General features: G+C 42.6%; 1 protein-coding gene and 1 non-coding gene across 2 annotated transcripts in view; one reads left to right on the forward strand and one right to left on the reverse strand.

Annotated features, from left to right (window-relative positions):
• PRDM10 (PR/SET domain 10) overlaps positions 1–14,142 on the reverse strand; it is a 93,813-nt gene that overhangs the window by 69,038 nt on the left and 10,633 nt on the right.
• LOC113915575 lies at positions 10,861–10,964 on the forward strand. Its single transcript, XR_003517723.1, has one exon. It is a non-coding gene; the product is annotated as a U6 spliceosomal RNA (small nuclear RNA).

Consider the following 14,142-nt stretch of genomic DNA (forward strand, 5'->3'; position numbering starts at 1 on the left):
ACTCTCCCAAATCTACCATGTGCTTAGTAGCTATGATGTTAGTAAGCCACACAGACCCACAGTTTCCTTGTCTGAAAATCCAAATTATCTGCCCAGCATGGATGTTGTTGGAATTAACAATCTGTATTTTGTAAAGCCTATAATGCATTTTTCCCCCCACATTTCAACATTTCTGAACTAGGGATCTATTTTACAACTGTGGTGTCCTGTGGTCGCTATTTTCAAGGTGTCACAGGATGTGGATGCCACTACCTGCTTGTGTGTGACCTTGCTCATAGCCATTTATTAGTTCTGTCCTCGCTTCACTGAGTCGTGTGTTGTCAACACTGGACACCCAGAGTCTAAATGCCACTTTAAATGTCTTCAAAGAGATCACGCTATAATTTTTGGCATTAAAACTGAAAGGCATGGGAACAGCAGTTGAGCATAAATCTGATTAGGGAAGCAAATATCCATCACTGGGAAAATAACCTTAACAACCAAAGGCCTATAGGACCTGGATATGGAAGACAGTGATAGGGATGAAGCTGCAATATATACCGTCATTACTGAGATATGTGGAAAGACTAGCCTGCCACAGGTTGAGTGAAAAAACACCAGGATCAAAACTCCCAGGGACGCCTGGGTGGCTCAGTCGTTAGGCATCTGCCTTCAGCTCGGGTCATGATCCCAGGATCCTGGGATCGAGCCCCACATCGGGCTCCCAGCTCCGCGGGGAGCCTGCTTCTCCCTCTCCCACTCCCCCCTGCTTGTGTTCCCTCTCTCTGTGTGTCTCTCTCTGTCAAATAAATAAAATCTTAAAAAAAGAAAAAGAAAAACCTCCTAGAATAGGTACTAGCTGCTTGGAGGAGATTCCTAGAGACAGCAGCGTGACCTCTTTTAAGAGACACTGCCTCACCAACACTTTTTTTTTTTTTTTAAGATTTCAATTATTTATTTGAGACAGAGAGAGAGAGAGAGAGCACAAGCGGTGGGGAGGGGTAAAGGGAGAGGGAGAGGCAGACTCCCTGCTGAGCAAGGAGCCCAATGTGGGACTTGATGCCAAGACCCTGAGATCATGACCTGGACCAAAGACCAACTGAGCCACCCAGGTGCCCCAAGAAACACTCCTGATGGCACAGAGATACGTCAATGACTCTGAGTCAAAAGTGATTCTGAAGAGTCAGACTCTGAAAGTGTTAAAATTTGGGGAATACCTTAATCAGTTTCTTTTACTTACATTTTCCCTTTTATGTGTGCATGGAGTGATGTGATAAAAATCTATGTCTAAATAAATCTAAAAGAGCTCTTTCAATGAGTATATAATAAAAATTCTAAGTGGCAAAAGCACTTGTATCAGAGTTTAACTGGCAAGGCCTTTTCTTTTGTAACAATACATAAAGCAATTATGTATCTTACCGCTGACATCTCAGAGTCAATAAAACATGGTAACACTTGGGATCACATAGCATAATGATGAACATTCAAGAAATGGTAGCAATTTTTTTCAGGCTTTGCCAATATCAGATACATAAAAAGGTGAGTAAAAACCCTGCTCCTGCAGCACTCAAGTCTGACTGGGGAGATGGACAGCCCACTTCCCAGGTCACTCCAGGTGACACTTGCATGAGAAGAGTGACAGAGCTGGAGAGGAAGCGGAAGGAAGAAGGAAAGATAAATGCCAGCCTTCCCAGCCAGTTCACTAATAAAGTTGGCTCTACATAGGACAAGGGAGTACCCTAGTGCCCCCCGCCTCCCCAAATGCCTGCCTTCCTCCTAGCTCCTAGAGTTCCCGTCCAGCCACCTGCCCCTGAGCCATACCCCTCGTCATCCACCAGCCTGGTTCCCACCACCAATGGGCCTACAGCGCTGAATGAAGCCACTCCTCCGAAACCACCAAGGACTTGAAGTTGAAAAGCTCTCACTTCATCGCCTGCCTTTAACGGCAGATGTGTACTCGAGATAACAGGTTGAGCTATAAATACAATTTCACTTTAAAATGCTGTTATAGGGGCACCTGGGTGGCTCAGTCGGTTAACTGTCTGCCTTTGGCTCAGGTCATGATCCCAGGAGCCCCATCTCTGGCTCCCCACTCAGCAAGAGAGTCTGCTCCATTTCCCTCTGCCCCTCACCCCGCTCGTGCTCTCTCTCAAATAAATAAAATCTTAAAAAAAAAAAAAAGATTATAGGGAATCCAATTCTATGACATGGAATAACAGAATTTCTGAACAAGAAGAGAAATTCCAGGCTCATGGTTCTCAAATGTGTGTGGAAGACAGCCCCGGAAATCAACGTTCTTTGCTGAGTACCATTAAATATTAATATATTTGTTAATATCACAGAATAATGATGGCTGATATTTGTAAAGTACTTCCTACGTGCTAGGCATGTTCTAAGTACTTCAGCATGCACTGATTCATTTCATCCTCACAACAACCTATGAAGTAGGGATATTATTACCTCCACTATACAGGTGAGGACTGAGAAAGAGAGACGTTAAATGACTTGTCCAGGGAACTGAGCTAGTAAGAGCTAGTAAGTAAGTAGCAGAGCTGCAATCCGAGCCTGAGCAATCTGGCTGCTGAGTCCACGCATCCGACCACTATTCTACACTGCTTCTCATCCTGTAAACTAAGAACGCTTCCCCTGTGTTATGATTCCAGCACAAATAACTCCATTATATGAGCTATATAAAAATCACATCCAACCTCACTTTATAATTTTTTCAAAAACTATCAAATTAAGCAGGACTAGATATTCCCAAGTTTTCCAACTTTTTCTTTTTTTTTTTCTTTTTTTTTTTTGGCCACTGTTCAGTTGCCGCCTCCTAGCGCTGGCTAAGATGATTGGCAGCAATAGCAACAAAGGGTTAATAACATTTCAGGCGGTAAAATTCAAAAGTAAGAAAATTCTTTTTTTTTAAAGATTTTATTTATTTATTTGACAGAGAGAGACACAGCGAGAGAGGGAACACAGGTAGGGGGAGTGGGAGACGGAGAAGCAGGCTTCCCATCGAGCAGGGAGCCCAATGCAGGGCTTGATCCCAGGACCCTGGGATCATGACCTGAGCCGAAGGCAGACACTTTGCGACTGAGCCAGCCAGGTGCCCCCAAAAGTAAGAAAATTCTATCCTTTATTTTTATTTAAAGGAAAGAACACCTTGGTACAGTTTTAGAACACTATTTTGGGGGGCGGGGAGGACAGTTTGAGAACCACTCATCTGGAGCAACTTCTATTTTATATAGGACAAACTCACAAACCAGAGAGATAAAGCAAATCACTTCAAGTCACACAGCAAATAAAGACAGCATAAAAGTCAGAGCCTGAGACTTGTCAGTGCTCTCACCCCTCCACCACACTGGGCTGACAGTGGAAAGGATTTAGATGATGCGTTAAGCAGAGATTTCTTACATTGCCTAAACCTGTTTGTCTTAGCTCTCCTTTTCTCCTTTAAGCTTATTGTCCTTGACTTCCCAGCTAAACCATCCCAGTAAAGATGAGTACAAGACAGAAAGCAATTTAGGCATGGATTACACTCCAAACGCTAAGAATTTAAATTCGTGGATAACGCTTTATATATTTCCTTTAAAGTTATGTTACACACTATATTTTGATTCCCTGTATAATAAAAACGTTTATTTACTAGTAATTTAATCGAAACAAAATAAATTTAGCTGAAATAAAAACTTAAGGAACCATCCGTTACAATGTCAGAGGTCAGTGATTAAACAAAGCTAGAAAACAAAACTAAATGTATTAAGGAAAATCGGTTACCTTTTTATATAATAACGTCATCAAGCTGCTTTCAGTTCTATATAAACTATATAATTCAATTCTACATATCTTTTCAGTTCTTAATCTACAATTAAGATTAAATGATTTGGGGGCACCTGGGTGGCTCGGTTGATTGAGCGTCTGCCTTCGGCTCAGGTCATGATCCCGGGGCCCTGGGATTTAGCCCCGCACAGCACTCCCTGCTCAGCGTGGAGTCCGCTTCTCCCTCTGCCCCTCACCCCGCTTGTGCTCTCTCACTCTCTCTCAAATAAATAAAATTTAATTTAAAAAGGTTAAAAAAAGATTAAATATTTAGATTTTTTTAAATCATGGTACTTGTAAAAAATACATATTTAAAGAGTATAAGATAAAAGGTAAATAAAGACCCCTGTGAATATATAAGACAATGAAAAAGGACTTTGGCTGCCTCCATTTTGACCTTAAACTTCCTAGTTGGGTTCTTCTTTCCAGCAGGTCTCTCGGCGCAGGCAGAAGACCCTGTGGGCAAAACTACCCCCCTCAAGCAATAAGGACTGCCCTGAGCCAGCAAGACCCCACGGGACTGACCCCAAGACAATGACTGGCCTGACCTTCACTGCCCACCTGTACTTACCCACCCACCTTTGCCCCACATTTTCCTTATATAAACCTGAACTATTTTCAGCACTTTGGAGACAGTCTTTGAGATGCTAGTCTGCTGTCTTCCCTATGTTGACCTTACTGAAATAAATTCCTTCCTTGTTTCCCCACCACTTGCTTCTCTGCCTTTGGATTTTGTCAGCAGCCTGCGGTGCTGTTTGGGACCCCCGCAGCCAGGTGCTCTTATACCCCTCCGCACAGGCTACCATGAGACTTCTGGATATAGTACTTCTAAACATTTAGAGCTTGGTGGGACAAGCATTTTTTTATGTTTAACTTGACCTTGAACTACAACACACCTCTGCCCTTGAGCTAGGGAGCTGCATTCAGAGCAGGGAAGTAGATCGGGGGCCCATAAACTTGGGGCCATACCTGTGGGTCCCAATCTTGGCTCCACCCTTCACTAATGGTTGACCTTGTACAAATTACCTAATCTCTCTGTGGCACAATGTCATCCAGTGTAACATGGAAACAGAAATAGGATCTACTTCACAGAGGTATAAAGAGAATTAAGTGAGTTAGTATTTGCAAAATGCCTAGAACACTAGAATATGGTACACCCTTTAAAAGTTAAAAGAAATAATAATTCGGGTGAATTTTGAGCCATAAATCAAAAATGGTACAGCAAGAAGAAACTAACTAGGGGAAAGAGAAAAGGGAATAAGAAAGTCCAGAAAAAAAGACAAGAGGAAAGCAACGAGGAAACAGAAGATCAGAGTATTCCAGAAGGAGAACAGTAAGACAGGGAGGAAAGGAGGCAGGAGGACAAAGCGGAGGTGAAGGGAAGTCTAAGAAAGAAAGAACTAAACGACAAAGTAGGCAGGGGAGTGGGGCAGAGAAGGGAGAGAAAAAAGTCAAGGAGAAAAAAAAGAATCTGATTGTTCTGAGGTAACAGGATAAGAATTAGAAGTGAAAGCAGAACATGACATTATTCCCCTGATAAAGATTTCCTGAGGTAGTTACAATCGGGGCTGGGGAAGGAGACAACTGGTAAGCTCCCACCACTCTCGGACTGCTAAGGACAGTGACCTTTTGAGAACAAATGGGATCCTGAGAAGGTGCCCAGAGCACTGCTAAAAAATGCCATACATACCATCAACAGATGAAAAGATAAACACAAGCTGGTCAACACAGAGAATGAAATATTACTCAGCTTTAAAAAGGTAGGATAAAAAAAGAAAAATTTTACAAAAATAATAAATTTTAAAAACAAATAAAAAGGAAGGAAATTCTGACAGATGCTATAAGGTGGATGGACCTTAAAAACACGATGCCGAGTGGAATAAGCCAGGCACAACAGGACATACATTGTAGGCCTCCGCTTAGGAGGTAGCTAGAGTAATCCTACGCATGGACACAGAAAGCAGGACAGAGGTTCCCAAGGCCTGGGCGGGTTATTGTTTAATGGGTAAAGTATCTGTTTGGAATGATGAAAAAGTTCTGAAAGTCAATAATGGTGATGGTTGTAACAACACTGGGAACGTACTTATTGTCACTGAATGGTACGTTTAAAAATGGTTAAACGGTAGATTCTGTTTTATGTATATTTTACCACAAAAACAAATAAAAATAAAAATATGCCATAGATGACCGCAGTAGAAATGCAGTCTCTGCCAGGGTGGACATGGGACTTGGCTGGTGCCCTTTTCCATCGAGACCATGAAGAAACCCCACGGTCACTCAGGGCCCCTACTCCTCCCATTCAACAATGAACCCTGCCCTCCACGGGGCCGGCCTCTGCCCAGCCTGACTGAACCTGCACTCCTGCGGTCGCCACTGCAATGCCTCCCAGCTCAGGTCACAGGGGCTGACCTCCGACTCACCCCCCTCTGGAATTCCTGACAGCCAATCCGCCATTATTTTCTCATAGCAGGGTAGCTACCACATACAGCACCTACCAAAGTGCCTGGCACACCACAGGTGAACAATAAATAGCAGCGATTGCTCTTTTCTGTTTGAAAGATTTTATTATTTATTTATTTGAGATTTGATAGAGAGCGAGCCCGGGAGCAGGCGGAAGAGGCAGAGGGAGAGGGAGAAGCAGACTCCCCGCTGGGAGCCCGATGAGACCTGGGGCTCAGGGCTTGATCCCAGTGATGAGGGAGCAAGAGGCAGGAGGAGGACAAAGCACAGGCTGACAGCCCGCAACCTCTCCCCCCTTCCCCCTACTCCTGGGTGGGATATGTGACATTCCTCCAGGAAACTTCTAACTATCTTAACGTTGGTGCTTTGCTAGCGGGAAGAACAACCTCAGCTTGATACCAGCCAGGCTTCCAGTATCCTGAGGGCCTTCTTAGCATATGAACGTCCCTTAGACCCCTCCTTTTGTTCTTCCCTCCCCAACCCCGTCGTATATGTCAGCCATTCCTCACAGCCCCAGCGCAGCTCCTCTTTCTGCCCATGGATTCTGTCCCTGTGCTTTAATAAAATCACCTTAAAAGAATTTTTTCTAGGCCGTCAGCTCCTCACCTCACCGCCATTCCAAAACCACATCCCCAGGACCCTGGGATCATGACCTGAGCCTAAGGCAGACGCTTAACTGACTGAGCCCCCCAGGCGCCCCTACTGCCAATGTCCAGTCAAACCTCAGTCTCATTCTTCCCGCTTCTTTGGTACAAATACCTCTCCCACGTGAGGGGCCTCCAAGACTCCTTTTAGTGGGGGGGAGCGGGGTGGCCAAGTGAGAGGGTACAAAGGAAGACCCTTGTCCAGTTCATTTTCCTGTTAAGGCCCAGTCAGCACAAGCCACTCTGTGGATCCATTTCAACGGCTCCTTTTTTACCCACCTCCCAGTTTCCTAGCTCACAAACGCCCAGGCTCTGGTTCTGGATTTATTTCTTGGATCTCTGACTCCTGACCTGACTCATCTTCGGTTTTACACCATACACCATACTTTTTTTTTTAACGCCGGGCTTGGGAAACACACTATCCCACCAGCCACAAGAACACCTACCGGTAACCACAGCCCTCTGGGTCCGGCACCGAGCCCCTGGGGCGTGGCCGAGGGACGATGGTGGGCCAATCACCAGGACAGGACCTGTGGCTAGCCAACAGGTGTCAGGTGCCTTCCGCGTGCTAGTCACTGGTCTAAGCAATTAACACTTACCAATTTGTTCATTAATTTAAGGTCAGAACAACCCAATTAAGTTGTTTAAAACCTGTATCTTTGGGGCGCCTGGGTGGCTCAGTCGGTTAAGCGTCTGACTCTCAATTTCAGCTCAGGTCATGATCTCAGAGTTGTGAGATGTTGCCCCGTGTTGGGCTCTGCACCCAGCGTGGAGCCTGCTTGAGATTCTCCCTCTCCCTCTGCCCCTGCCCCGACTCACAAGTGCTCTCTCTCTCAACATAAATAAATACAATCTTTAAAACCTGTATCCTCACAATTCAGAAAACAATAGCACAGAATCATAAAGGAGTGCTCTGAACAGCTGCTGACCCCTGCATGACTAAGTGGTAATACTAAATTGGAAAGCTACAAAAATAGGCCAAGTCAAATGAAAATAAAGGGCTTCTATTATGCGCACTCACTTGGAATGGCGAGGAGAATTTTTACATTTAACCGCTTTCTGGACAAAACAGTTTTAGAACTCAGAAGAAAGGACAAAAAGCTACTGGTCTCAGCTCTTAAAGATGAACAGGAACTGGTGGCAGAAGTAGCAATGGACGAATACCAAAATCTAGAAATTTCAGCGCAAATTCCCCATTCTTGCTGAAAAGGGGAAGCCTAAATAATCTGTCACATAAGTTTCTCAATTTTAAACATTCACAACAAATTGGTAACACTGAGAAAAACTGGAAATGAGACATTTAAAATAACAATACTATAACCTTGTCTAGCAAGGTGTTCCAAAGGCCCTGACAGGTACTGTTGATTTGCTCTTCATCTCAACCCAGATGAGCTCCATTGCACAGAGCAGTAAATGATGGAGACAGAGCTCACATAACCCGCCCAGTTGTGGGTCTGCCCAGCCTGAACTCCCTCCATTTACTAACCCAGGGCCTCATCCTATTGCACCCCTCTGCCCCCAGGCTAAGGAGCTACTGGAAACCAGCGAGTGAGGGTGGAGTCATAGGATGAAAATATTATTTTTAATTCCACAAGGAAGTAAAATAAACACGATTTTAATTAGAGAAAATATGCCTAAGGAACTAAAGGTTTCTGAGAGCCCAGGGAACAATGAAACGTTCAAGATTGCAGAAAAACTCCCCCAGATAAAAAATTATTTGTTTTATTGGTTGATTAATTTTAAATAGGATTCATGCCCAACATGGGGCTTGAACTCACGACTCTGAGATCAAGAGTCGCATGCCCTACTGACTGAGCCAGCCAGGCACCTCTCCGGATAAAATTTTATGCCATTGGGAAAAAAACTTTAGAAACTGGATTAGTGAGCAGACGATGGTAGAAAAATTTCAGAATAAGCAGCACTTTTAATATTAGGGGACTGATGTGTTACAGACTAAAAACTATTGCAGAATACATCCTAAAGAAATTTTCCTAATTCATTGCTGGCCATCATCAAAGACAATACCGTGTAACCAGAAGAGAACTGAACTGAAGTTAAAAAAAAAATAGAAAAGAGGATGACAAAAACAAGCAAGGAATGGCTCAAGCAGATCTGAAATGGTCCCCTTGGCCGTCTTTTCCCACTCCACTTATATGTCCCTTTGCCCTTCTACTCTCCATACAGAAATCTTCCCACCAGGCACCAAGTCCTCCTCCTTCCTCGAAGAAAAGAAAAACCTAGGCTAAGAGTCTTGCTGGGGGTCTTAGCCAGATAACTCTACATTAAAATCCTTGAGAGTTCAAAAGGAACCACCATTCAGTGTGAGTTCTAAAGAATGATAAACCTTGGTGTTTGCCTTTTCCTTTTTACAAAGAAAGCTGGTTGGCTGGTAAAATCTGAAGGCAATTTCAAAGAGAATCTGTTAGGAGTCCTCTATTCTCCTCTCAGAGGATTTCAGGTGGAAACCTCAAAGCAGCAGAGTGTATCACAGGCCTATGGAAGAGAGTACAAATCATGAGCATACAACTCGAGGGAGGGTCACAGAGCAATATGGTGGATCAAAGCATGGAACACCACCAGTGCCTGAAAGCCTCATAGCATCCTCTCCCACAGGGAACCACCATCTTCCTCCACGATCCACCTATCCTCTGGCAGGCTGCAGATGGGCAGGGCACTCAGTCCCATGGAGTTGACTCCAGGCTGGTCTACAGATTGGGTCCGCTCCTGGGTCTGACCTTCCAGAAGTTGTAACAGAGACTCTGAGGTGTTTCCTAGGGGGCTTCCTCTTTGGTGGGCCCTGAATTCCAGTTTTTGTCTCCCCAACGATGTGAGACTACCAAAATCCCTACTCTTCTGTTACTTTTCGCTCGTTACCCTCTTGACCAGCACAGTTTAGCAGCGAATGCCTCAAGAGGAAAACCAGGGCTAACCTCAAGCTCACCTCTCTGTGATTTCTTTGCCTCTGGGATGTTGGCCCTCCTGTTCTGCCTGCCTTTGTAGTCCTCCAACTCGGATCTCTATCTCTTCAGTCCCAAGAGATTGCCTAAAGTTCTGCAGGCTTCTCTGCCTCTCAGACCTCTCAGTTTTTGTTTAGGCCCTGGTAAGGAAAGCAGGTCTGACATGATGAGGTACGAGGTGCTCTGCTAAGTCAAAGACGCTAATCACAAAGGACCACTTATCAAATGATTTCACTTATATGAAATCTGCAGAATGGCACAAGAATTGAGACAGGAAGCAGAATAGAGATGGGGAATTAAGACAAGAGGTGTGGAGTTTCTTCTGAGGGTTATGAAAATATTCTAGAACTGACTGTGGTGACTGTTGCAGAACTCTATAAAATACACTAAAGCTCTTTAAATGAGTGACTTGTATGGTATATGAATGATACCTCAATAAAACCATTTTTTAAAAAAGAAAAAAGGGACATTTAAGTCAATGCAGAACATCTAGGAAGCAATTTGGCAATAAACAACAACTTTTACATGTGTGTATATGTATAATATTTATACATTTATATATTTATTTTTAACTTATTTACATTTATATATATGTATATGTGTGTATATATACATATATATATATTTTATAGCTTGAGAAAGTTCCAGACTCAAGAGGAATTGAGGAATGCTCAGGGCCTAGTAACTGAGAGAGAAAAGTCTCAAACAGGATGAGCCTGTAAAAGACTTCAAGTTAAAGAATTAAAGTTCCCAAAGTTCATGAACTGGTTTTATCAGAATCACCTAGGAAGCTAGGCAGAAAGACAAATTCCAGAGCCTTACCCATGAGAATTTTTTTTAGTAAGCTCTACACTCAATGTGGGGCTTGAACTCATGGCCGTGAGATCAAGGGTCGAATGTTCTAAGGACTGAGCCAGCCAGGAAACCCCCTGAGAATTCCGATTCAGTCAATTGCAGAGGCAGGGGGGAAGAGCCAGCATTTTGCTTTTAAGTGTCCCCAGGCAGTGCTCCCCTCCAAAGCACAGGTATTTAATTGGAACCATACAGACAAGATGGGCATGCCCCGCACAAGGATGAAAGGCAACTTCATGAAGCGTTCCTTATTTTTAAAAAAATAATAAATAAGTATCCCCATGATTCTGATGTCAGCCAGATCTGGCTAACTCTTGGACAACAAGGGAAGAAAAATCTTTTATCATGGCAGTAACACTTTTTGGAAAATCATTCTAGAAGTAATATGAGAGACTGATTATAATGAGGCCAAGACCTGCCTTTAATAAGCAAGGATCGGTGCTCTGAATTCCTACTGGGACTTAGTGATATTGATAGACATTTATACACAAACTTTCAGTGCTCAAAATCATCGCCTTAAAAAAGAAAAAAAAAAGACTTTATTACTAAACAAAAACTTAGGAATAATCCTGACACCTTTGCTCAAAATACACAACTTACCAACCTCCCTAATATGTTAGTGGTATTTATGTCAAAATTCTGAAATACTCTCATGAGTATTTGATTCTCCAGCTTCCCTCCCCACAGGCTAACAAGCAAATCTGTTCCATCCACTTATGAGGAATATTTGAAATAAACTTTGCATGTAAATATGGATTTATGAGGAACATCTGAAGACTGAAAGATTGATACAAATGACTCATCAAGTAACATTGAGCGCCCCTGTGTTTCAACTCTGAATAATGGATTTACATAACTGTAAGCGCATTATCCTAGCTCCCTTTTTGAACGGTGGCCTTGTTTCACAAGACAACTAGCAGGGGTATAAATACTAGCTGTAGCCCTTGGCACACCTGGACACAGAAAGCTATCTGGCCCAAATATCTCAAGCTCTTTTGTTGAATTAGCAATTGCAGTAACTAAGAAGGAGACTGGTAGGTGGGTGTTCTAGAGCCCTTAAAAGCCTTTCTTACAGATGGTTCTCAGTGGTAACTGTGACTCAACAACCACAATTCCAAGTTGTTAGGACAAAATACTCGATAATGTAAAGAGGCATACTCTTAAGTACTAAGCTGTTTCTTTAAATTCAAGTGCTTTAATGTTTTAAGTGAAAAAAAATACTAAAATTGGTTACAGGATGGGGCGCCCGGGTGGCTCAGTCGTTAAGCGTCTGCCTTCGGCTCAGGTCATGATCCTAGGGTCCTGGGATGGAGCCCCGCATCCGGCTCCCTGCTCTGCGGGAAGCCTGCTTCGCCCTCTCCCACTCCCCCTGCTTGTGCTCCCTCTCTGGCTGTGTCTCTGTCAAATAAATAAATAAAATCTTTAAAACAAAACTGGTTACAGGAAATTATTGTAGAACCCAACTTTTCCTTACTTAACACTATGTGTTTAATACAAGAGAAAACAGTGTAACTACCTGTTCACGATATTTCAACTCCTGAAACATTACGCAGCCTTTTGTTCGAATAGGCTGAGCCACCCCCAATGACCCCAAGACTAAAAAGCAAACTGATACTAGTTTGAAGTAATTCCTTTTATATCCAATTTACTTCCTCCGAGAACAGGTTAATGAGGGTCTCACCTGCTGCTCATTTTCAAGTTCTCATTCCTCCACCTCAAGTCCCCTGTTTGCAAATTTAAATATAAAACACAGAATGGTCAAAGACAAGTGTTTGATTAACAAGATGGTAAGCCCAGACAGATGACATAATGAGGCAGTTATTGCCTTCATAAAAATTCTATCTTACTGGCATATAATTAAGACTTATAATCTAAATTCAACCTTCAAATTTCATCCTCCTCCATCCTAATAAAACTAACTATAGGAGGCCAGATCCACTGGTCTAGTATTCAGAATTGTCTTCTACAAGCCAGGACATTTCTTAAAGTACAGAGCAGTGTAAAAATATTGAATGTGAAGACAAATAAAAAGTTCTTTATCTTAACAACTGAAATAACGTCACCTGTCTTGGCTAACTCACAGGCTCACTGTTTAGAGGGGGATGTTTGTTATAATAGAGGATAATAGCATAAAAGTTTAAAAAAATATACAGTGATAATGTCAATTGCTGGCAAAAAAAAAAGAGTATAATAGCATAGAGTGTATTACAAATGTTAATAACTATTTAAATTATGATCGCCACAGGCTAAGCATTAGATCAGGAGGGTATCTTATCCAGAAAAGTCTTACTTCCAATTTTAATACATTTTCAATATTAAAAAATTGATTTGAGAATAAATATCTCTTAACTATAAACAAGGGGTCTCTCAACTAACTTACTACACTAGAAAATATGTATATTTCAAATTAAAATGGATAAACTCTGTGATTAGCATTTTCTTCCATAAAGAGAGACAAAATAGTGGCATCAAGTTCCTGTTTAGAAGTCTCAGCCACATCTACTCTGCAAACACTTAGCTGAAACATTTCATTCAGATGCAGACTATAACTTGATGGATTCATTCGCAAATCCAGTGAAGTGGTTAAGGGAGACCACAAAATTAGAATCCCGTAATGGGTGCAGTTTTTTATTTTAAAACTCAGCATAATCATAGTCCATCTTAATGAAAATGTATACTGTGGAAATCCAATATTACTTAAGTAAACACCAGTGGAATAGTAATAATTAGAGCTATTACCATTTACTCAGCATCTATCACATGCCAGGCATTGTGAGATGGCCTTTAAATACTCAATTTCAATCTTCACAACAACCAAAAATTTGTATTTGTCCAAGGTCATAACGCTCATAAGTGGGATCTGAACCCAGATCCCTTTTACTACAGAGCTTGATCATTTCCCTCTCTGCTGCACAGCTTTCTCCTAGGCAAAACTCCCAAAACTCAAGCGAGGCTTGGATCTGCTCCTGTTGCTTTGGCCTCCCACCAGATGATGCAATCATTAGGCTAGGCTTGATCCCAAAGGAACCGGGGAGGTTATAATTTACCAAACCCACAAAGAGATTTAAATGGGCAAATCAGTCTATAGCCAGATTAGTTGAGGTAACTACAAAGCTGGAGTGAAGAGTACCCATTATAAAAATCAAATAATAATTTTTAAAAACACAATAATATTTATTAAATGCTTGTTCTGTGCCCAGGATTGTTTTAGGAACTAAAGAACAGACTGGATGAAAGATTTGTATTAAAATTTTCAGCACAGGGGCGCCTGGGTGGCTCAGTCGTTAGGCGTCTGCCTTGCGCTCAGGTCATGATCCCAGGGTCCTGGGATTGAGCCCTGCAACAGGCTCCCTGCTGGGTGGGAAGCCTGCTACTCCCTCTGCTTGTGTTCCCTCTCCCGCTGTCTCTCTCCGTCAAAAAATAAATCTTAAAAA

The sequence above is a fragment of the Zalophus californianus genome, chromosome 11 (genome assembly GCF_009762305.2).
Source record: "Zalophus californianus isolate mZalCal1 chromosome 11, mZalCal1.pri.v2, whole genome shotgun sequence".
Lineage (NCBI taxonomy): Eukaryota > Metazoa > Chordata > Mammalia > Carnivora > Otariidae > Zalophus > Zalophus californianus.